Here is a 24,826-nt window from a genome sequence, read left to right as displayed (position 1 = left end):
TGTTTTATGAGTGAAGAGAAATACACCCACTCGTTGTAGTAGGGCATGGATGAGGCTTGAGGCTGCCTCCTGCTGCGTGTCAGCATGCCATGGCTGAGCCCACATGGCACTGGCATCAGTGTGGCACCAGCCACCTCAGGGTGCCAGGGAAGGGGGTTTAAGGTAACCCAGCTGGCTGGGTATTACAGTAGCATCAGAGAGTACAAATTCAGCTGGGAACAATCAACCTCCAGTGCAAAGGTTCCTACAGCCTCCACCTGCCACCTCCAAAGGGAGGTTTTAATTGCAGCCCTCTTTGGCAGGAGGTTTGGGATTGTGGTAGCACAAGCTGTTGCAGCTGTGTCAGGGCAAGGTGTTGGGAGAGCTAGACCTGGTGGGAAGAGGCTCTGGTGAGCTGCTTTCTTCTCCTTCTCCTCTCTCTCTCTCTTTTTTTTTTTTCTCCTTTCTTCCCTCTCTTCTGTTAAGAGCTGATGAGCATGCTGTCCTAAGTCATCTGAATTTGCTGCTTAGATCAAGTCAAGGACTTTTGTAGTGCTTTAAAAAGGGTCCGTGCAAGAGAAGTTGCCCAAGTAATCTGTACGTGGATCAGAACGTACAACCGTTAGTAATGCGATGGAAGTGACAGCAAGGTAAGCTTCTCTGCTTCTCTTCATCAACGTGTCTCAGCCTTTCTCGTCACATTGTTGAAAGGGGACATGATTTCAGGCTCTGCCCCCAAGTTGCCTTTGTCTCCAAGTCGAACTGCATACTGGAGATGCAACTTGAAGCCCTTGTTTTAGTGAGTACTGAGCAGTTAGTTTGCAGCCTTTTCTATTTTTCTTGGCCAGCACTGAGTTATGCATTAGTAAAAGTAAATTTTAGTAGCTTGCAAAGGAACCATTGAATAAGCAAACACTTATTCAGGCTGACATGGGCAATGGGTGCAAAGTGCGAGTCAGAACCAGGAAAAGAGTAAGTTGTCCTTGCATTTCTCACATTCCTCTTGAGATAGCTCAGATGCAATCAAAACTTTTTGATAATGCTTTAGCCTGAAAATCAGGTGAACTAAATGACAATGTTCAGGAAGTTTGTTTCAGTTCTAAGAAAAAAGCAACAAAGTAAGTTTTGCAATCAAAACCTGGTTACAACTATTCTTCCAAGTGAATTTGGGTTTAATGGTTTTAACTAAGCCTGTTAAACCTCTAACTAGTACTGCTTACAAGACTTTACTTCAAGTCATCCTATACTGAGCAAAATTTCTCTTTAAAAGAATTGGATCCTTGTGGAAGAAGGCACAATCCCAGAGGAGCAAATATGATAAAAGCAGGAATAATTTTTGTTGTTGTTGAATAGACTTCTAAATTCAGCAGGGGCGTGAGATGATCCTGTTTGTTATCTAAATAATTTTTTACATATTAAGTTTCATTTTTATGCTAAAACATGACTCCTTGTTTTATTTACTACACATAAAAAAGGTTGAATTAAGTGCAGGGTTCATTAGACTTAACTACATTCATTTGCCTATAGATTGCAGCCATGTAGAAGGTTATTTTTGTATGTATTTTTTTTTTAGCAATATGTAAAACACAAAGTGGAGAGTTTCTTGATAAGCTCTCTGGAGAGCAGAGCTTGTTAACATGTATCTCAAAACTTGCAGTGGCTGCAAGTCTTTTCTTCTCCTTACATTGCCTTTGATGCCTTCTTCAGCCTTCAACCTGTTTGTTAAGGCCACTAGTGGAGACCCTGGAATATCGGTATCATATCTAGAGTTCAAAGTGTTGCCGTTTTACCTGGGGAAGTCTGCGATGGTTGTAGCTCTCCGTTTGGTTGTAACTGGATTGAGTGAACTCCTCCTGCTGCACAGCCAGTGCCACGGCTGCCAGAGGCACCGGTGCTGTTGGGGTTGGTAAGACCCCTCGCATGCGCTGAGCAGATGGCAGAGGGGGACGTGCCAGCAGACCTCGTGCCCTGCGGTGTCTTCTGCCAGCTCAGCAGAAGGAATGGTGCTGCGCAGAGTCTTGCTTGCTTTTTGTGAGCCCAGTGCTCGAGTCTCTGATCATGTGCTTCCACACAAGTATTAACTTCCTCAGCCCTAGACCATTTATCAAGTACTTTCAGCCTATTCTGGTCTGAATACCATTACTGGATTGCATTTGCCCTATCATAGACTGTATTTGTTGCTGGAAACCCTTCAAGGACAGTTCTGGGTCAGTGCTTTCCTGTCTGCTGATTTTTGGCTTTTTTAAAAAAAGCATATTTTCTAGGAACTGTAGCCCCTATAAGTTCATATGACTATAGGAAATGGGCTCTACTGGGAGAAGAGGCCCAGGCTCAGAAGAGATTGTTAGAGTTTCTCCATATTGTTTAGGAAAGAGGACTCAGAAGCTGAAAATCCCTCAAGATAAGAGAGGGTTAGTGGTTAATGCTGGAATCTGCTGCAGTGGGCATGTTGCAGGAGCCCTGCTGCAGGCAGGAGTTTGGAAAAAAGCATGAGTCTTGAAGAAAGTTGTTAGAAGTTCACAGACAGGTACCAGAGGAGAGATTACAGCATGATTTTTGTGAAGTGGCAGTGACTAGAGGTTGACAGGTATTTTGTGATAACTCTTCAAGGGCCTGATTGGAAAGGAGTAGATGGGCTTCCCTGTGGCAAGGGGAAACATCCCAAAAGAAAAAGCAGGGGCTGATGATGGAGATCAGAGGAGGTGGGAAGTGCTTATAAAATTCGACTCTATAACAGTGAACGCCCATCAAGGCATGGGAGGTAAATGGTCACAGGTTCAACCATGACCATGTTACTTCCTATTTGTACATAAAAGTAGTACAAATAAGGCTAAATGGTCAAAAGAGAGAGAGAATACCACACCAAAAAAAGGATTTCAAGCCCAGGGAGGCTGAGTGACTTTCTCAAGATCGTAAGACCTACAGCAAAGTCAGAAACTCAAGACCATTCCCTTCTAGCGACAACACGCTGTACCCATGATTTTCAGCCCTGTGCCCAGGACATAACTAGTGTATGCGTTCACCTGCCTAAGAAGCTGTTCCTCTTGAATACAGCTCTGCAACAGCGTCAGCAAGCTTTGCAAAATTAACTAGGTGCAAGAGAGATGTGGATGGATTTGTATCCCAGTGGCTGGAGGGTGAGGGAATTATTCCCATTGTGGGTGAAATTAAACCAAGATTTGTTGGCTGAACTTTCCATTTTCCTAATGAGAAAGCTGATTCTCATTTGTTAACATTTCAGATGTGTCCATCTGTAATTCAATATAGTCTATCCACTAAATATCAGGACACACAGTATGCACATTTAAGCAGTTATAGCTGAGTATACACTTACTCATCCTCTGCCACTTTAAATATACAATTTACTTTGATTTGGGGGGTTTGTTTCTATTTTTCTTTTCCTGGCATCTTGAGTCAAGCAGCTTTCAGGTAGAAACAAGGATGCAATTAAACATGCAGAGAAGTGGCATTTAGTTGAGTGAAACAATATGAAGTGTACTGGATACCTAAGAAAAAGGCTTAGCAGAACATGTTTTGCATTCAGGGCTGGTTTACTGAACAGAGGAAGTGTTATCCAGAATCACTAAATTGAACTGGTTGTTTTACGGTCTCCTTGTTCTTCAGATTTTATAACCAGCAGCTCTCTGCCTTGCTTCCTGTTTTATTTACTGGAAGTAGGTGTTCTGCTTTTCCAACTCCAGATTGATGTTTTAGCTTTGAATAAACTAGTTAAAGTAGGACGATGCGGCATCTGCTACAAGTTCCTTGCACTTCAGCAAGCTGCGGTACCAGAGGCTAATCAGGTGCCCCTTTATTTATTTATTTCCTCATTGAGGTGGGATTCTTAAAGGCTGGCTTTATAAAAGCAGAAATCGGATACGTTCAGTAAAGGTTAACCGTTCACAGTGAAGCCGCATTTAATAGCCTTGGAGTGGAAACCAAGGAGAATCATACTGGCTTTCGGTGGTACTTCAGCTGTTCTTGAAGACTTTATTTCTGGCCTTCATGAAAGCTTCCTCTTTTACTTGCAGCATCTTAATGCCTTTGCAAAGGATGGGGGGCTGGGAGGAAGAAAGCTCTTCAGGAGTTTAAATCTGAGGAGCCATATGGAAAAAAAGAACTCGTCTCTAATTGAAACCTGTTCACCTGGGAAACAAATACCGACTCTGTCTTAGCACGCAATGCACACCTCACTGGGTTTTACTGAACCGACATTATGTTAGTACTGAATCTCAGGAGAAAAGCAGTACTGCACAAAACAGACAGGAACAGAAGTACTTTAAATGACTTCTGGGATATTAAATTGATAGAGACTAAAATATATTTTGCCAGCCTAATTGTTTTGTAGCATTGTGAGTAACGCAATGGACATACATTTTATTTTTAATTGTAGTGACAACCTGTTATGTCTACTGTGAGGGCCAAATACTATTATTTGCGCTTAGCGAGATCCTGCCATAGGCTGTAACACTGTTTGATATTTCTTAATGATGTGTTATCAATGTTGTGACAGAAAACAAGCCAAGAGCAGCAGAACGCGTATCCTTTCCTTTCCTGCTATTTGCACATGGCTGTGCAAAAACACGTACGCACTAGCTATCTGCTCGGGCCCTGAGTTGGGAGTCCGTACGCGGCTGCAGGAAAAGGAACACCCGATGACTTGCCGGCCCGCTGTTTTGCCTGGTGTTTTTGCTGCTTCCTTTTGGCACTCGCATCGTACACACGCAGTTCTGGACACCCTGGGGTCTGTGTGACGCTCTGGTTTTCCTACGTGCTTTCCTCTGTGCATGGCCCACGTGCCTGCTGCAGTGAGGACCTGGCTCTTCACTGGCTTTCTCTGTGTCAGCTTCTCAGCGACTTACATGACACTAAATCAGCAAAAGCTGTACCCTTTGTGCTCTCCAGAGACAAGTCCCTCTGGTTACTGGGGCACTAATAAAGAAGACTACTAGCATCCCTGAAAGACGGGCTCCTAGTTTCTCTTGAATGTTGATGGGGACCAGCAGATGGCATTTGCGGTGGGATCCACAGTAGTCCGACTCTTCTGCGGTGTTTTGTGAGCTCCCATTTCATGAATATCCAGGTCCAGGTTGCTCTGATGAATGCCTCAGCGCACCGCTGATGAAAGCGGGACTTGCTGCAGAAGGCAACGCTTACATCCACTTGCTTATTGTCCTCGGAGCAGAGAAGCAATCAAGTCTCAACAACTAGCCCTTTGGTTCTAATACTCAGGATTAGTTGATGAGATCCCCAAACTTATACCTGTGTAAAACTTGACCTTTGCAGTGTGCAGGGCCTCAAACCTTCTTGTGGGGAAGGAAGAGCCCGTGTGCGACTCCACATACGTGCAACAGGCCGATACAGAGTGCGTGGCACTCTGGCAGAGCGGAGGTGTAACTAGTAATAACTGTCAGTGCTTACGCAACTCAAATAATGTAGCTCCAAATTGGTATTCAGATAACAGCCATCTACAAGATTATTTAATGCATTGTTTTTACCAAAGGGGTTGAACAAAAGAGCTAGGAAGGGGAGTTTAATGGTGAGGTGCCAAACTGGAATTATAGGGTACCTCAATTCCCCTATAGCCAGGGAATTTCTGTGCAAGTCAAGTAACCAAGCCCACCCTGCCCAGACTTTCTGCTTATTAAATAGGGGTAAAGTGCTCCTGAATTGGGAGACCGGAGGAAAAAAAATGTGTTAACTTTCTGGATTTCCTAGCCAGGATCAGACCGAAGCGGAGATCCCGTCGGTGGGAGCGCCGCGGCGGCGGCCGAGCCTTGGCAGGAGCGCCGGGCGGCCGGCGGGAGAGTGGCTCCGCGGCTCTCCCGCCGCAGTGATACCCTTGTAAGGGGGTATCTCTCATTGCCATGGCAACGAGCCTGTTCGGCATGAATGTGTCTTTCTGCAGTTCAAAGCTTAAAGCGATGCTGCTGCCTGCGACTGCCTGTTAGTACCACGTGCAAGCGTGGCTGGGCAATGCCCTAGGAAAACGAAGCGGTGTGGGGAGGGGGGGAATAAGACGGCTGCTGTTGTGCTCTATTCCCCACTCGGGCTTTGAGCAACGGGGGGAGAGCGACCGCTTCCAGCATCTTTGTTCCCGGGCCCTGCACAAATTAAATTAAGCCTCCCTTCCCCCAGCAAGGCTCGCACGCTAAGCTGGAGCATGCCAGCGCAAAAACGGATTAAAAAGAAAAATCAATGCTGCTGCAGCCCGTGGTGACTGTACAAACGGACGAGGCGGAGGGCGCTCTGCCTGGAGGCTGCCGCTCACCACTGCTAACGAGGGGCTTAAACGAAGGTGACTGGAGAGGGACCTGTGCGCCATGGTGGCCGGATCCGTGTCCAGCCGTGCCAAGGGAGCCAGGGGCCGGCTCCCCCGCCACGCTGGAGGGAGCTCCCGCGACGGCAAAGCTGCCGCGTCTCCCTCCAGCCGCCGCAGGTCGGGCCCGGAGTGATAACGGTGGCTGCTATCTCATGATGCTTTTAATAGCTGTTGTTGGAAGATAGGGTTCTGCGTTGTCCAAGAGTCCAAGCTTTCTTCCCCCTCTATAAGTAGGTCTTAAATAAGTTTTAAACAGTTCTATATAGGTCTTATCTATTTTTATTATTTTTTAAGTTGGTGAATCTGACCTTCTTTGAGAGCCACCTGACTTGAGGAGTTGGGAGAGTGACGTGCCGGCGGCAGGATGACTCGGCTGTCTAACGCTCACGCTCTTTCCCCCATCAGATGTACCAGCAGCACCGTCCTATGAGCCGGGCTGGCCCGGACAGTGCAGGTAGAGGAACTGTTTCAGCCAGCCCTGTTAATGAGAAAATAGAGGTAAAACATGGGATTACTGAGTGAGCGCTGGGGGGCAGGTCCGGGATGGAGATGGGGACTACGGGACTTGCTCTTTGCTGAGGCTGCCGACCGCCACGATCGCGGGTGTCTGGAGATGCTCCATGGAAAACACTGCTTTTTCCCCAGTGCTGTAAGGCCAGCGGCAGTGGATTAAAGGAGGGTTCCCTCAGCTGGGCTGGGGAGACTCCTTAATCCACAAAGCCTGGATTTAGAGGTCCTGGAGGGAGTAATCACAACCAGACAGATCAGCATCTGCTGGGGAGAACGTGGGCAGCACGGGGCTTCCTCATGCGTGGTCACAGGCTCTTCTCCAAGCCCCTGTTTTGGAGCTACTCCCGCACTTGGAAACACAAAACCTACAGAAAAGGTGATGTTAAAAAGAGCATTTTGGTATTCAAAGTCAGGGGTGGCTTCCTGCAGGTGTGAAGGCCAAACAAGGAGGAAGGCTGGGGAGAAGCACCTAAAACCCTGCTGCGCCCGCCCTCGCCTCGCGCGGGCGGTGAAGGCTGGGGTAGCGCCGCGTGATGCCCTTGGGGCTGAAGTGCTCTCTGCAGCTTTGCCGTGCAGACCGTGCAGGCCCACGCTGCGTGGTGGGAACGGCAGCCCCGGGCTGCGGAGCTGGCCCCGGCCTTGCTCTGGCTTGCACAAGCCCCCAGGTACTTTGGGGTGTAGGAGGTTTAGCGTGGGTTTGAGGAGTTTTCATCCGTTTTTTCGCAAGCTGGCGTTCCCAGCAGAGATGACCAGCAACGGTCTTCTGCCTGCTGCTGGCAATTGCTTTCTTTCCTCTCTGGCTTGGGCTATCAGTGCTATTTGTCTGCAAAAGAGAATTTCTTCTCTGCTGCTTTTTTTTTCTTCTATAATAGTGCTTTTATTCTGCTCTTGCAATGCTTGTGCAGGGTAAAACCAAGCCAGCCTTTAGCTAGAAGGAAAAATTAGTTTTCTTATTGTGATCTCTTCCTCCCTCCAAGGAGCAGCTCTGCAAAGCTGCTGGTTGCTGCCTGAGAAGAGTTTAGATAACAGCAGAGCAATCTGGGGCCAAAGTCATGCTTGTGTGAGACCACAGGGCCCGACAGGGATGAAGGAAGCTAGCTTGGGTACCTATAGCCTTGTATTTTCCAGGGAAAGACCTTGTCAGCCAGATAACACACTCCTGACTCTGTCCTGCTGCAATTCTTTCTTACTGACTCACAACCTGCTGGAGAAAATGCAGCTGGCCCTTTGGCAGAGCCCACTGCACCATCAACACCCCCCAGAGCCTGTGCCAGGGTGGGCAGGGGGCCAGCATGTATGTGTGGTTTTGTTGTTCTGGTTTTAGGCCAGTTTGGCTGCTGGAGTTCCCCAACCACGTGGCTGATCCGTAGAGCTAGCGGGCAGCCTTCTGCCAAGGATACCATGAGACGGTTGCTCTGTAGGCACGAGGCATTTTGCAAAATCACATCAGTTCCTGCTGCCTCTGATAAAAGAGTTTCTGGCAGAGAGGCAGCTGGAGAGGGGAGACCTGCAGATTCCCCAGCTGCTCAGAGTCAGAAATGCAGAGATTTCCCCCAAAGTAACGTGCATTCTTCCTGGACACTCACCAAAAGTGATCCTGAACCCTTTCTGTCTTGCTCTTCCCTTCCAGTCAGCTTTTCACATCCAAATGGGAGTCCAGAGCCAGCCAAGGCCAAGGTCTACCCTGGCACTCTCAGTGGTTACCTGACGCACACATTGCCGCAGCTCCAGGCCTGGGACTGCCGGTTTCTGCGGCTCTTGCTGTTTTCCCTTGAGTATGCCAAATCCAGCCTTTTTCTATAGGTGTGACTTCTTTTTTACTTGTTCACTTGAAACCCAGTCCCTAAAGCATGCAGGGTTTGTGTACGACCATAGCACGAGTGAAGCCTTTAGCCCATCCTCAGTAGGTTCCCAGTGGGAGATGTTGAAGGAAAAACTGGATTTTCCAGCAGCCCCTCAGGTACTGCTGTGACTGCACGCTAATTCAGCAGTCCGTGCGTTTATCTGTCAGCAGGCATTGCCTCAAAGCAAATGAGGAACGGTTCCCTGATGATCACTGTCTCAAAATTAAAACTCCTTGGTGGGGATGGTGAGGGACTGCCCCAGCCTTGGAAGTGCATCTTTACAATGTTTTCAAGTTCAACAGACTCTATTTCCTTCAGTGAGAGGCTGGTTTGACAGTAGTAAGTACAAACAACAGGGCAGAAAGAAAAGCTCTGTGATATCAGATTTAGCAAGACATTTAACTTGTTGGAACAGGCTGCAGAAGGATAGGGAGCTATTCTGATTTTCTGTTTCCAGAGTGATTTTGCACTGGACAAACCAAGTAAGCCTACATCCTTTTTGAGCATTCAGGATTCATTGCCTGATTTCAAAAGGAAATGAATAATTAAATACCTCTGAACACCTGATCCATGGTTTCTCTCTTTGCCATTTGTTGTTGGAAGGACAGGATCTTCTCCTTCCCCTCCATGGTATCCACACAGATGCACAGTCTGATTGCTGTTTGTATGCTGTCAATATCTAACTTCGGGAGGATCTGCTGGACTGAAACAGCATGTGCATGTCCATGTTTTTGTTTTGTTTCCTGAAGACTGTGCTCGCCTACAGTTACGTCCTTCCAATTTCAGTATTGCCCAATAGCTATGTTAACCCCCTGACTTTTAAAGGGTCAAAATTCATTCCGTTATTGAACGAGGACCAGGGAGCAGACTGGTTCCTACTGTACATTAGATAGGATCCATGGTCTCAGCCCAGCTCCTAAATCAGGCCTCCTGACACTGGTGAGGAAGGGGGAAGGTGATTCCCAAGATTGATAGCCAATGGGGCAGACTTAGAGATGACCAACTTCTTACTGCTGCAATATGTTCTGTGGGAAAGATTCATATTACCAGCGCTAAGGAAGTAATCATTATCTTGTCCCTAGGACATTTTTCTGCTCCTGTCAGCATTTAAGATCTCTTCAATGCACCCTGCTGACGGAGAGCACCTTCCACTCTGATCAAGTCGGTGTTTCTTCCCAGAGGCTGGATACTCATTTGCTTTGAAAACGGATCATAGAGACGAGCCCAAGAACTGTTCTAGATCCCAGTATTCAAGAACAAAACACCAGGGGCCTGATTGTTTTATACGGGCAAGATTTTCAAGAAAATAAAGGGCTTAGAAGGTAGGATGACTGGTTGAATCCAGTCACAGCCCAAGCAGGACGTCTCCCAGAAACTCTTCAGCATCCTCCAGCCGTACCACCACGGTTGGTGCTGGCATAGCCGAAGCAGATTTTTAAGTCGTTGTGCCATTGGGTACAGAGGGGAGGAGGCTTTGGCAAAGCCCCAGTCCTGTTTGCAGTGATTGCAAAAGGTGGTGAGGTGGGTCCTTGTGTCAAAGGAAAGAAATCATAGAATCGGTAAGGTCGGAAGGGACCTCTGGAGATCATCTAGTCCAACCTACCTGCTGAAGCAGGGTCACCTAGAGCTTGTTACACAGGGTTGCATCCAGGCAGGCCTTGAAGATCTCCAGAGAAGGAGACTCCACAACCTCTCTGGGCAACCTGTGCCAGGGCTCCATCACTCTCACAGGGAAGAAATTCCCCCTCATGGTCAGGCGGAACTGCCTGTGCTTCAATTTCTGCCCATTGCCTCTTGTCCTGTCACATGGGACAACTGAAAAGAGTTTGTCCCCGTCCCCTTGACACCCTCCCTTCAGGTGCTTGTACACATTGATGAGATCCCCCCTCAGTCTCCTCTTCCCCAGGCTGAAGAGGCCCAGCTCTCGCAGCCGTTCCTCACAGGGCAGATGCTCCAGCCCTCTCATCATCCTTGTAGCCTACGCTGGACTCTCTCCAGTAGCTCCATGTCTCTCCTGGGCTGGGGAGCCCAGAACTGGACACAGTACTCGAGATGAGACCAAATGGGCACTGGCATCGTGAGCAAACCAATTGCAGGCTCGTAACACTTCCCCTTTCAGTTTAATTTAATCCTTTTCAGTGTCTAATTCTACAGCCACAGTTTTGTATCGTTAAACGGTTGTTGCATATTAGCACAGAAGTAGCTGGAATTTGAATTTGGTTTTGACTACATTTAGCACTTGGAGGATCTCTTGAATGCAAAAGCACACCTGTATATAAATGGAGGTTGTTTTGATCTTTATAATTTTAGACACTTATGTGAGAGAGAATATAGGCAGAGTACTTAATACTGGTAAAAGAACTATAGAAAATATTCTACCAGGTAACTGCAATTCCGTTATTCTACCGTATCAGCCTAGCTGAGAGTTTGCTGCAAAGAATTGTTTGTCATCAAAAATGCTTTAGGTAACAAAATACTTTTAATGTGGTCTCTTGTACCCTGCAAAATAAGGATCAGAGACATCTCTCTCAGATTAAGTGACTGGAGAGAGTAAAGAATGGCAAGAGCAGGAATAATGCAAGGATGCTGTGGTGGCAGGACAGGATCAGGGCCAAGTAATGTGTCTGTCAGAATGCAGCCCTGGGGAAACACAAAATAAACTGAAATGGAAGTGTGATTAAACTGTCTGTTTTCACCTTTCTTCTGACTTGGGCAAAACTCCTTTGCTGTGGAGGATGCCAAAATAATAGTCAATTTTGGCATTAAAACGTAATGGCCTCAGGATTTGGCCATGTGGTCAAACAAAAGGAAGTACTTTAGTTAGCAGTTTTGTGCTAAATCTGGAGGTGTTACCAACAACTGCCTCCTACAACAGCTAGTATGCTTTGGAAATCTGTCCAGTTTTGAAAGGAACAGCATCTGATCCTTCCTTACTTTATGGCAGCTCATGCACATGTAAACCTGACCATGCTGATATAAATTCTGGGTCACTCCCTGGAAATCACTTGAATTTAAATTTTCTTTTGGAGTTGATGTAAGAGAGAGGAATACTTATTAAATGCTGGATAGGGAACAAGGGTTCCTGGAAGTTGCGAGTCTTGTTTGCTTGCTACTTGCTTTGAAAGAAATACTGCAATTTTTAGAGATAGGATTCTTTGCATATGCAGTTTCCTAGTAAAAGTGATTTCTGCCCAAACATGAGAGCAGCATATTTTTGAGGAGGAAAAGAGGAGAAAGAGTTAAAAACTAGAGTAGCACCAGTGACTTTGCTGTTTCAAATTTACATTGGTGGAAAAGAAAGAGATCCTGGATGAAAATACTGTCAGTGTATTGGACATGATAATTCATTGCCTCCAGGAAAGCACTAGTGAGAAGGTGGGAGCCTTCCTTCCCATTGCCTCCACTGGCTTCCAAGAACTGCAGCAGTGGTGCCAATGACTTTGATTTATTGAAATACTGGCAGAAGGCAGTTAAGTTTCACAGTCAACCAACCCTCTGAGTCCCAAGCTCCTGAAGGAGAAATGAAAAGGGAGCCGCCCTGTTTCACGCATGTGAAGATGAACCGATGTTTCTGAGGCACGAGCTGGGTCATGGTGGTGCAGGATTTCGGATCTGCTGGGTGCTCCTGCGCCACCTCCAGGCTGTAGCTGCCTTTATGCAAGGTGTAACTCCTCAGAGGAGCTTCTCCAGGAGATCTGCACCATTGCAGAGTTTGATCTGTGTTACTGCCCAAAACCACCCTCTCCAGGGTGGCCCAGGGGACCTAGCTTAGGGCTTGACACCCACTGTGCAAGCTGCTGCCCCATCCAGCTTGTGTGTCTTTTGCTTGCTAACCCACCTCTGAACCTGGGCAGCAGGAAGAGGGGAAATAGATGACTGCTGACTTGCCTTCTCCACCACCAGTGGGCCAGCGGGTGACCAAGCAAGCACCAGGGATGCTGGGGAGATGTTTTTGTTCCATGCAATACCTTGCAGGTTTTCACTCTTTGGGCCCTTACATTAGTGTAGCCGAGACGATTTGTCTCATGTCGAATATCGACGGTAGGCCAGTTGGCAGCCCCTACGTGGAGAAGTCTGTGCTAGTAGCAGAGTTGGGGTTGATGCATGGTATCACTAAAATGCATTGACAGATCTGCAGAGAACAACTTTCAGGGTCCCATATGTTGCTTGGCTTCCTCTAGGTGACATATAAAGAGGAGAAATATCTTTTGCTAAAAGTATGATTATGCGTATACTCGGCTTTTTTTAAAGCAGTCCCCCCCCCCCACCTCGTAGCTTGACCTGATGTGCTTTAAAGAAAAAAGGAGAGACATCAATTAATCATTTTGGAAGCACATAGAGATGTATGAAGTAAATATAGTTTCCGGTGATCCTGATAGCAGGCACAGAAAAGTTTCCATGAAATTTGAGTATTTCTTCCCCTGAAGGACTGCAGACTTAGCTTAGATTGTGAAAGATATAAAACTGCTAAAGAGCAATGTAAGTGCTAGGCCACTCTGATTTATGCCTGCTAAAGATTTGGCCCATTATCTATAGAACAATTTCCCAAGAAGTGTGAAATCTAGTCTCAAGGTCAAAAAAAGAAATTTTCCGAGAAATGCTATTTTTAGTCCTCTGTTTCATTTAGGCAAGAGTGCAGGATAGACCATTGGTCCTACTGATGTGCCATTGTTTAACATTGAAAAAATGTACGTTCTATATAGTTTGCATTTCCTAACAATTGCATTATTTATTGACTATATATTTTTCCTTGGGAAAAATATTCTGCAGTTATTTATTCATTCTTGCCCCTTGGAGAGCTTGCTACCATCTGTTTTTCTTGGCTTTCCATTACTTTTTTTTTTTTCCCTTGTTCTTCTCCCACTGTGCACCACTGAAGGGCTATACTATACATTATCTCATAGCCAAATTATGCAGGGTGTTGTAAACATGCTGCAGACTTTGCCAGCTGCAAAGTCAGGGGCTCTGCGAGATCTCACTAAGCGCTGGAAACGCTTTTTGAAGAAACGAGGCAGCCTTTTTGGAAGCAGATTTGCAGAGCGGCGTTGCACGGAGGTATAACGCCGTTTCGGCAAAATGACGGGGCAACGAGGGCGTCCCCGGATCACTCTGTAGCTATAGCCTGGGGGTCGAGAGCTCCCTGAGACTTGTCCGTCTCGGAGACGCCGAGCTTGTATCCGGCAGCTGGGAGCACAGGAGGAACGCGGGACGGCGCGAAGACCCTTACAGACGTGGAGGGACCGCGGGGTTGCGCTGGCGCAGCCTCGGCAGGGACCAACCCCACGTCCTCCGAAGCCACGAGAAATGGGAAGCACCGTGGACTAGGGCTATAGGGGAGAGCCTGTTTCGATCGACGGCGTGCGGAGCAGCCTTCGGCCCTGCGAGGAGTAGCTGAGCGGGGTGTTAATCTGCAATATCCAGGGACTTCAGATCCGCCTGTTAAATCATTTCAGCAGCGCTTCATCTTCCTTTCCAACGGTTCGCTAAAAGGATCACAAGTTCAGCCACACTTGCATAATACGTCTGTGAACATCCTATGACTTACTGCCCTGTTCTTACTATTTTTACAACGTTAAGAGCTTAGGGAAGAAAAATTGCCGAGTGCGATAAGACCTATCTTTCTTTTAGCAAAGAAAGGACACTGAGTTGTCAGCCTTGGAAGTATTCCTCTAAAAGCTGTTCCTTCTCTGAAGAGTTTTTCACTGCTGTTGTGGGCTTACGTTTATGGGCTTGCACCCTCATTAAGGGGCACTGGTTTAAACCAGGGATTTAATCAACAATTTTCATCATGATTTAAATCAACTAGTAGGAAACACATAATTATTTAAAATAATCCTGTTCATTTGTACTTTAAGGATTTTCCTAAAGAACAACTGATACTTATTCACTGCTCTCTAGTGCTGTTTTACACTTTCCAGCATATTCTATCACAGTATTTATTTAAGCATCTGCATTTAAGTCTAAAGTTCTTTAACTCGTCACATTTCATGTTTCAGAATGATGACTGACATCTACTACATGACTAATCTCAGTGTTAATTTGTCTTAAGGTACACTACAAAATCAAGTAAGAAACATACATCTGTTAATATCTTTTAAGTCAGAGTATGATCTTAAACATAAGACCCGCATAAGTGGTAAGGGCAAGAGTACAGTTATCTAAATGTATGCTGCACATGACACTGACGGTGTTGAGAGCAGGAACTACTGCCTCTTGTCAGCAAACAGATGTGGCTCTTTCTAAGCACAAAATCCTGGTAAAAGCTCACTTTGGGAAAGCAGAATAACCTGTTCTCTCTTCAGTTTCAATCCATGATTGTTTTCTTAATTTTGAGTGAACCGGAAAACATCTTTCTGTGCATCCAGAAGAGAAATGTACCTATATGTGATTGACTTGGAGTTTCGAGAAACTCCTGGTCCAGGTGGTTTAGCAAATATTTTAGCCACTTCAATGGTTTAACTTCATCTACAGTTTGCAGGAGGTTTGTTTTCATTCATTATAATAATACAGGGAAACCCAGGCTGTAATATTCAGTGTCATCCATTCAATGTAATGGAAAACTGTTGACTTTTTTTTAACATATAGCATAGATACATTTTTAAAAAGCTTGTGCTCTAATTCTTTTTTTTTTTCCTGGAAAAAGGGGACTTTTTACATGTTCATCCCCCTCTTACTTGCAGCTACAATGAGTTGAGGAGCCATATTTCTAATTTATACCAATGTGTGCAAGATTAAGTCAAAATCAAAATGAACCTCTTTCAAAAGCTGTGGGCTTTGGAGTGTGTGTATGTGTGTATACATATAGGTGAGTGTATATAGTGTGTATAGGTATACACACACCTATATGTGTACATGTACACACACGTATTTTTGGACTGAAGGGATTAAATAGTCAAACTCTTCCTTCAGATAGTTCATCTGACTTTATTGCAGATATATCAGAGACTTATTTCCGACTTAGATATCCGGTTTCTTAGTGTTAATGACTCCCCAGGCAGAGCAGTATCTGGCCATCCAGGAGGCATCGCGGCAGCCTCCTTCGCAGGAGGTGTCAGAGACAGCCCCAGGAGCTGCTGCCCTGTGTTTAGCTCCTGCAGCCTGTGGCCAAGTTCCCTGTGGGGGCAACACGGGCAAAAATCTCTCCAGAGAAACACCAGGAGGCTGTATTTGAGATGCACACACCTGGCCAGGGTCTCCTTAGAAGGTCCCAATTGATTAACATGCTCTTGGCCAGGGTCTGCTTAGAGGGTCCCAACTGATGCTCGTATGCTTGGCCAAGGTGTCCTTAGAGGGTCCCAAATTTTGCGTCCCCTTTAGTTTGTGAAAGGCAATCCAGGAGACTCTCAGCCCCTCGGCCAGGGCCAGGCGCGATGGAGAGGATTATTGCCACCTTCCTCTCCCTGCGCTCTTACACGGGTGCAACGTGTTTTTCCCCAGTCCTGTAGTTGAAGGACATCTGAGAAGCGCTGGACGCTGGCAGAGTGGACGGCTGTGTGCTGGGCTCTGAGAGGGTCTCCAGCTGTTGCGTGTGCCGGCTTGTGGGGCCGGGGGACCTTCGCCCGTCTCTCCCACGCCTCCAGGTGTGTGATTCCTCCAGCCAGGCTGAGCCACCCCGAGCCGCTTCCCAGCTCAGGCAGCAGCGCCGGATGTGACAGGGCCAGCAGTCGTCGTGCCCTTTTGCCAAGTCACTGAGGAAATTTCTTCATTTCCTCCAAAACACACTGAAGACTACAGATAAAATAGCAGAGCCTTGATTTTTCTCCTACCAGCAGCTATATGCTCATGTCAAGATTTGACAAGCAACACCTTGCGTTACAGACGCGCGTGGCTCTTGCTGATTCAGAACTGAAGACTCTTCACTGCCTTACCCGTCATTTCCAGTCTATACGTCAGGGTGTAAGTCTCCAACTCTGCAGTGAAGTTTAAGTCCAAGATTTATTTTATTCTTTTATGAAATGCTTGGCTTTTTCGTTCTTTTTTTCCCAGAAGCCTGAACATCTTTCAGTGGCAACTGATTTCAAACGTTGCTCCTGGCTATCCAGACCACTGACGCTCGAACAAGCCACCCGACAGCAAAAGCAATAGGGTGACTTCAACAGGGATGGGCTGTGGGAAGACGAGTCAGACCGTGATGGCTGAGATCACGTCGAATCCTGGGCAAGGGCGGCACCCCCTCGGAGGCGGCGTGTGCCGTGTGCGCCTGGAAAGCGTTTTGACTCCCAGATTTAGGAATTTGAATTCTGGTCCCCCGTTTCTGAATAGCCTTATCCACTGTTGGTGGTTGTGGTTGTCCGCGCCTGCTCGTCTTTGTAGCGCCTGTGCCCGCAGCGATGCAGTAAGGAGAGGTTATCTCGCTGTCCTGGGGAAGAGTCATGGCTGTCGCTTCCAGTTTTGGAGGACAGAGCAGACACTTTCCCAACAGCCAAACGCAATGTTCCCTCAAGAGCAAAAGGAGTGCGTTTAACCTTACGGTATTAGGTAGAACGGTGGTTTTGGGGGAAAAGCAAAGAAAATAAGATGGAAGCAAACGTTACTGATAATGGAAGAGTAAATTTCTGATTCTTTTGTTGTTGCTGTAGTACGGACAGAAACCTGTTCAGAGCTCGGGTGAAGAGCTGAGTGCCATTAGAGCCTCAGTCTTTGCACCTCCCTGCACTGCTGCGTGTCGGAAAAGGGAAAAGGGCCCGCGAGACACTGAAGGCGGTAAGGTCTGCGGTAAGTGCCGAGAGCTGTGATTAATGCGTGGCAGTTGTGGGTTCAGAGAGCCTCCGAAAAGGCCTAGCGTTCAGTGCAGCGGGGCTGAGCTAAAGCAAGCAGGGAGCCAGCAAAAAACCTGGAGAAAAGGACAATTCCTGGGGGTGGGGGGGAAGGCCGTGGAAACCAGGGCAACGTTTACCGAACCCGGTCCCTCCCCTGCAGCCGAGCTGCGGGTGCTGCAAGATGTCAACCTGGGCAGCCCCTCGGTCCGTCAGCCCAGGTCGAGGCAAGGCGTTTGGCCCTGAACCGGGCCAGTGGTGCCCGGGGTGCGTGGCCTGGCCGGGGAGCCCAGGCAGCCGTTTTGGGGAGCACGCCGCCTCCGAGAGCCGCCAGGAAGAGAGCGAAAGACCCGCGGGTGCGGCGCCTCCCGGCCATCGTTCCGCCCTCAGCCCGGCTTGCTTTCGCCGACGCTGTCGTCTTTCTCCGTTTTCCTCCAGTTTTGGCCTAATCAGAGTGACTGGCTGTCACTTGCAATGACACGGCGGAGGGAGCTCGCCTCCCGCTCCCCGCGGCGCGGGGAGGGCCGGCGAGGCTTGGCTGCCCGACCCCCCGTCCGGGGCGGCAGGCGGGAGCGACGGTGCCCGCTCGGGAAGGCGAAGCGGCGGCGGCGACCGGAGCAGCGAGCGCCGGCGGGGCTGCGAGGCTGTCTCGGGAGGGGAAGGACTCACGAGCGTGCCGCTCGCCGCAGCTACGGGCGTTCCTCCTCTCCTCGCCAGCACGGCTCCCTGTGGAAACTGCAGCTGCCCTGCGCGGCTCTGGTGCAAAGCCGCATCTCCAAGACGTTTCTGTCGTACGCTCTCTACTCCTCGGCACGGTAAGTGCGTTTCGGCAGAAGCCTACGTCAAAGAAACTAGAAATGACGTTTAATTCTAGCTCGTTAAACATAGGATCACCCCTTTCTCGTACCAGGCTGTATAAACGGAGCCGTTCTCAGTCTTTTCTTTCCAGATGTCTAATGCTTTACGTGCCTCTGAAAAACACTTTGCTCTTGGTGTTCAGTAGTTCCTGGCAGGAGAGGTTTATGGTCATACATGAGTGCACACCATGATACTTCTCCTGGTCTAACACTTGCAAAGATTGACGTGTACCCTCATTAAAGGCAATCTTAATCTTTCTTATGGAACATTATATGAAAATGTACGCTTAGAACAGCTTTCAGAGGCAAGCGCAAATTGCAGGCAGTAATACACCTAAATTACATAGGATATACCTTTATTTCGCTTTTATACTCCTCTGATTGCTTCCTTCCTATTGGTTCACCTACGCTGGATTTATATCTAGGGTCTGTGCATTGCTCAAGGCCACCTCACAAGTAATAAAACACGTTGGAACAGTTGTTTGTGTAAACAAAACAAAACAAAAAAAAATTACGGATGACGACCGGGTTCTCCGTGTGACACGGCTCCGGGCCGTGGTGGCCGGGGGTGAGGCACCTTTATCCGTGGCGCTGTTTTTATACGCTTTGACAACGACAATCCTTCTCCTCCTCTGCACTGCGCTTTGGTAAATGCCTTTTGCCGATGAATTATACAGGGAAGGCGGGAAAGGCAGGTGGGACAGGCCGGGGCCGCGCGGTCTCCCAGAAATCCCTTTGCGCGCGCTTGAGAACCTCCGTCTCTGCCCGCCGGGGCAGCCGGAGCTCTCGGCTGTTATCCAGGACAAAAGGAACGGCGACTGCAGTTAGTGCTGGTCAAAGAAACGGCGTCGCGGGTGGGTGCGTGGGTGTCTGGAGGCACGGGTGGGTTGATGCGCAGGTGGCTGGACGGGTGCAGGCATTGATGCACGGGTGGATGGGTAGAGGTACAAGTGGGTGCGTGGGTGGATAGGTACCTGGATGTGTGGGTGGATGGGTAGGAGCGTGGGTGGTTAGATGGGTGCTTGGGTGGGTGCAAGCGTTGACGCACGGCCGGATGGGTGGATGTACAAGTGGATGCGCAGGTGGGTGGGCGGATGGACATTCGGACGCGTGGGTGGACCGTCGCACGGGTGGGTGAACGGGTGAGTGAGCGTGTGGGTGGATTGGGTGGGTGCCCGGGGTGACCACGGGAGGGATGAATGTGCGGACGGGGGTGGCTGAGTGGGTCCGTGGGGGGGAGGGGGAGGGTGCCCGGGTGGGCGGGTGCGCACGGGTGGGCGGGTGCACACGGGTGGGCGGGTGCGCGCGCGGCTGCCCGGCGGGAGGGACAAAGCTCCGCGCCGGGCGGAGGCCGCGGCCGTGCGCAGGGGGCGGCACCTGCGGCCGTGCCGTGCCGTGCCGTGCCGTGCCGTGCCGTGCGGCGCCGTGCCGTGCGGCGCCGGCGCAGCGCGGATGCAGCGGGAACATGGCGCTGGGGGCGGTGTGACGGCGCCGCCGCCGCGGTAGGGGCGGCCCCGGGCGCGGGGAGGCGCGGCCGCTCCGCACCGCACCGCTCCGCACCGCTCCGCAGAGCGCAGCGCAGCGCAGCGCAGCGCGGGGAGCGCCGGGCGCCGCCGCCGCAGCGGGGCGGCACCAGGTTTGGCTCCCCCGACCCGACCCGACCCGACCCGACCCGACGCGGCGGCCGCCCCGGGTGGGTGCCCCCTCCGTGCCCCCTCCTGCCGTCCCTAAGGGTGGGGATAGGTGAGTTTGGCTTAAGCGGCGGGCGAGGTGCAAGGTGCTTTTATTATTGCTATGATTATTATTATTTCTACAGCAACAATACCCTTTTATCCCTTTTTTTTTTTTCGCTCGTTTGGAGGCATTTGGCTTTTCGGCCGTCTCTTTTCCCAAAGGAAGTTGCTCCCAACTTTCCCTCGCGTGCCGTGCCCGCTCCGCGGCCCGCCTCGGGGGGCTGCGCGCCCGCCGGGGGTGCGCGCCCGCGGAGCCGCGCGCTGCCGCGCGGAGCCGGCCCGGGGGCGCCCCTCGGCCGCGGGTGCTCCCGGCTGCAGAAAACGGGCTGCGGTGCAACTGCCTTGCTCAAATTACGGTTGAGACTTAGGCCGAAAAAGGAGGAGGAAAAAATAAAAAACAATAAAAAGGGTTTTCTTGCCCTTTTTTTTCCCCCCTCCCCCTCCCGGTGTGGCTCGGACCCTCGGTGTGGATCCCGCTTGGAGAATTTCCTACGAGCCAGCCGCCGCCACCCGGGCTGCCTGTCTTCCTCTTTGTTACGCACCGGCCTTGCGTTTGAACAGAGAGAAACAATGGATTTTATTTTATTTATTTATTTATTTATCGTTTCCCAAATGCTCAGCGCTAAATCAACTCGGCTGTCATTGCAGCGAAGCACAAAATCCCCCCCGAGCTGCGAGGGGCCGGAGGCCAGCAGCGAGCCCTTGTGACACTCGTGTCCTTTAGAGACCTTTTGCATAGGCAGATCAGGTGCTTGCGATACGGTGGCTCTCCGTGGCCCATTGACGCGTGCTATCTATAAATACATATAGGGGCACTGGATGCTGATGCATTGTTCCTAGCCTGTTTACTGCTAGAGACTGTAAAACTTTAAATATTGCTACTTAGAATGACAGTAGAAATTTGGGCTCTCCCCCCGCCCCCCCCCCCCCCCCCGGCAGCACCTGCGTGGAGGACGGGCGTCTTGTTGCGTGGAGGGTGCTTTCCTTGGAGCTGGGGAATTGCTTTGGGAGCTTTTTCCCTTTGCTCCCAATTTGCAGTTTGCAGGATGGCCCTTTGGACTGCTCGGTTCTTCCGACGTGGGACTTCTGCACATTGCTTTACCGTGGGGCTGGGGAGGACCCCAGCACCGGTGACCCTGCAGGCAGGGAGTAGGGTCTGGTGCTGCTGCTCCAGTTACAGCTTTGTGAACCATGGGTTGCCTTTTGGCTTGCTGGCTTTTTTATTTTTAGTGTTTTGGGGGGGGCGTAGTTTGTTTCAGGTTGGTGGAAGGTCCTTGGAATTACTTTTTTTTTTTTTTTTTTTTTTTTTTTTTGCTTTGCAAAACAGTTAGTCTGCAGTAACCTAAGTAAAACTGTGGTGTGGATTGAGGGGAAAGGCAGCATCTTTTTGAAAACACTGAAGCAAAACTTTCTTCTCCTGCTTCAAACACTTTCTATGAATGTTCTTGGTTAAGGTAAAACTGTGCTTCTTGGAAGAGAAAAACTTCCATCGGAAGATTTTAGATCGCTCTGCCGTAATTCTGCCTTGCTTTTGTGCAGAAGCTCAGAGTGGCGTTACCCATTTTTTGCATTTCTTTACCTGAGCCTGAGGAAACGAGGCTTACCCGGTCACTGTGTGCGTGACTACGCGTGTGTCGATCTGTCCTTCAGCTGTGCTGGCCGCTGAACCGGGTTTAACGGAGAGTCTCGGAGGAGTGGTTTGTGTGCGCGGGAGAGGCCGCGTCGGTGCTGTCGCCGAGGCTGGGTTACGAGCCATCGGAGAATCCCCTCGGCACGGCCCCACCTGAAGCCAGGCTTGGAAAATCCCTTTTCTCAGAGACTTGCTTTGCTCCTTTGGTGCCCCAGCTAGCTTCCAGGTGACGTTTTTTTCGGTCACCTTCATCCATCGTGAATGTTCACAGTAGATGGTTATTTAGATTTCCCTGAAATCTCAGAATCTCAACGGCTAGTCCTAAATAATCAGCAGGAAAATAGGTAACGAGCAAGTTTCTTGCCAAGCGTTTTATTTCAGAGCTATCGCTTCAGCGCTAGGGAACAAAAGCGCAATTCAGCCTTCAGCAGACGCGCGTGCCGCTGTCGTGCGCCGCGAATACTTGCTAGCTTGCCAGCTTCAACTCTTGCCATCGGGCACCTGAGAGCAAACTCCTCGCCACGTTAACTGGTGATATCGGCCTCAGGTTTTGTATTGAAACGGGGGGATAGTATGGGCAAAATTACTCTTTTTAATGTCAGTTGGTGTATGCAGTTTGGGTTCAAAGCTCCGTTCTAGGACGAGTCTGGTTCATACGGCTTCAGGTGTCGCCCGAGAGACGACATTAGCACAGATCCATCATTGGTAGCGTGCGGCTTCGGCGAGGTGGTGTAAAAGGAGGGAGAAAAACCGAGGAGGGAGAGAGCCGCCGTCTCTCGCCCTCCTCTCTGACCACCCTCGGGCTTGACGCTTAAATCCTGTTACTGCTCCAGAGCAGCTCCACTGAAGGATCTTGAGCCTTTGGCGTGTTCCTGTTCAAATTCATTAATTCATTCTGGTTTTACTGTTTTGCTCTGCAAAACCAGAAGCAGAAGTCCTGCCGACTGGCGCACGCTGAACCCGCTGACGGGCGTCCGTGGGTACGCCGGGGCTCAGCCAACGGCTCACGTGTTTCTGGCATACACGTGAACCTCTAACAAAAAAACTTGTGCTAAAATTTGTCCTCAGGATAGTCAAGCTCTGCTTGTGGTGTTAACGTGTTTTTCCTGCTTCCCGATGGGGTTTCCAGGGTTGTCTGCGCTTTGGTTCCCACTGAAGTTGGTAGAGTTTTTCGTTTTGGTCTGCTGTGGAATTTGGCTACATTTTCCCTGGATTTTGGTGAAAGCTGAACGAGCCATCTGCCATTTGCGTAAGATGGTTACTCGTTACGGCCGTCGAAAAAAGGCAACGCTGGTGTTGGAGATTTCACACAGTTGACATTTCTTACACCTGGAGGGCGTACGCTTTTTTTATTGTCTTTCAATTATAGTCTATTAAATTTTTCCACTCATTATAATCTATTAAATGTTTCCAAACAATCTTATTATACTCAGTAGCCTTTTAAAGCATGAAAGGTTTTTTGGATTTTGTTGCCTTTTTTTTTTTAACTGCTTGCTCAAAAATGAATGGCACAGCCAAATGAGCCTCATTTCCTACCGCTTTCTCTCTCGCCGTTGATCTGTGTGGTTTCCCAGCTGTCCCATATGGGTTTGTCTCGTGCCCCAATCTCTGGCTTGATAGGACTTTCGTAGGGTGTCTCTTCCCTAGCTGCCTAAATACAAAGCTTGTAAGGACCTGGTATCTTTGAGATTATCCTCCTCCTAAATTCAGTTTACGATGACCAGCAGATTCAGTAAGGAGGACAGAGTGATCTGCAGCATGCTTGCAACAGCCTCTTTCTTGAGGGGGTAAAAAAGGGCTGAAAACTGGGAAGTTTCAAAAACATCAACAACTGTGTGCAAAAAAAAATAGAGACCATTAAAAATAGAGCAAATTTCTGTGCACTCTATTAATGATATTTAATGTTCAGGCAACTCTAATTAAGTTTCTCATCTGTTAGTCCGCACTGACTCGCTGGGGACTCTTGCCGGCGTTTCAGCCTGCCTGTCGCCAGCCTCGGCAGGAAGGTAGGGTCGGGCTTGGTGTCGTTTGGAGGGCTCTCGCCACAGCCAGAAAGGCAAAATATGTTCCGTCAAAGTGAATATTTAGAGTCCTCACCCCCATCCACCCTAGGAGAAAGGTACTGGGGGAGGCAGTCCTTAGGGAAGTGAGATGTTTGGGCTCTCCGATTTGGCGTGAGCTGCTCTTCAGGTTTCTGCTGTGTCGGCTCTCAAAGCAGACCTCCGTCCCCGTTAGCTCTGCTGGAGCGTGTTCAGGCCGTGCTGATGTGGGAGAGGGGAACGGAAAGGAGCAACCGCCCTGGTAACTTCCCCGCGGCGTCGCTTCTCCTGGAGGACAGCAGCCTGGTTGGGTGTCTGGTGTCCCCTTGGGCTTCCTGCTCCATGAGCAGGACCGCTGCAGCGTTTGGTTTGTTGCGCGGGTCAACCCGTTGAGAGCGACCGTCTCCCGGCCCTGGCACGCGCCGTGGGATTCGACCGCGGGAGGGTGCCCGAGAGGCTCGCGGGTCGGCCGCTGCGGCAGGCTCCCCGGGGCTGCATGCGCCCGCGGAGCGCCCGCTCCCCTTCCGTCGCGCGGGACGAGCTGTGGCGGATGAAGCCAGCTACTTTGCGTCTTTCCCAGCTCCTTTTTTCTCTGGGGCGAGCGAGAACACTGCTGCCTTTGCGAGGTGCATCTGGTGGAAGTACAAAGGTAGTCACGTCTCGGAGCAGACGGGGCTGGGAAGTTGCTTACAAACAGAGGTGATGGGTGAATTATGTTTCGTTCTTCACCTCTCACAGGTTAGACCGCTGTTTTCTGTCACTGACAGTTGTGCTCTAACAAAAGATTTATTAAAGGACAAGTGAGCGAGAGCCGTGTACATGGGCCGTTGCTTGTGCACCCAGAGCCGCTGCGATTGCGAGCCCGCTGCGCCGGGGGGTTATCAGGACACGCAGTGAGACGCTGTCGCGGCCCCCGAGGAGCCTGCGGCATGGGGCACGCTGGCGCCGTTTGCACGCACGCGGTTGTGCAACGGTGAAGGTAGCCAGAGCACGCCGGAGGAGAGCGGAGGGGGCTCCGGCGGCGATGGGGTGGTAGGACCAGCGCTGAATCGGGGCTCCCGGGCCACCGCTCTCCTCGGCCTCCTGGGGCTCGGGGGGGAGTGTCTTGATTCTGCTGAACAAAGATGCAGCTCCAAAATAGGCTAAGCCAAAGATC

The 24,826-nt window shown here is 49.7% G+C and overlaps 1 protein-coding gene across 2 annotated transcripts in view; it reads left to right on the top strand.

Annotated features, from left to right (window-relative positions):
- The first annotated feature begins 19,864 nt into the window (after positions 1 to 19,864).
- Positions 19,865 to 24,826, top strand: part of PAK5 (p21 (RAC1) activated kinase 5) — a 136,118-nt gene continuing 131,156 nt past the window's right edge. Inside the window, exon 1 of one of the 2 annotated variants that reach the window (XM_062571543.1) lies at positions 19,865 to 19,961. The gene's annotated coding sequence lies outside the window, so the exon portion shown is untranslated. Of the gene's footprint in view, positions 20,012 to 24,826 lie in introns of both variants that reach the window. The other variant, XM_062571542.1, reaches the window with a different exon arrangement.

This window comes from Rhea pennata, chromosome 3 (assembly GCF_028389875.1).
Source record: "Rhea pennata isolate bPtePen1 chromosome 3, bPtePen1.pri, whole genome shotgun sequence".
Taxonomy (NCBI): Eukaryota; Metazoa; Chordata; class Aves; order Rheiformes; family Rheidae; genus Rhea; species Rhea pennata.
Note: the sequence above shows the minus strand (reverse complement) of the source record. Positions and strands in the feature narration are given on the sequence as shown.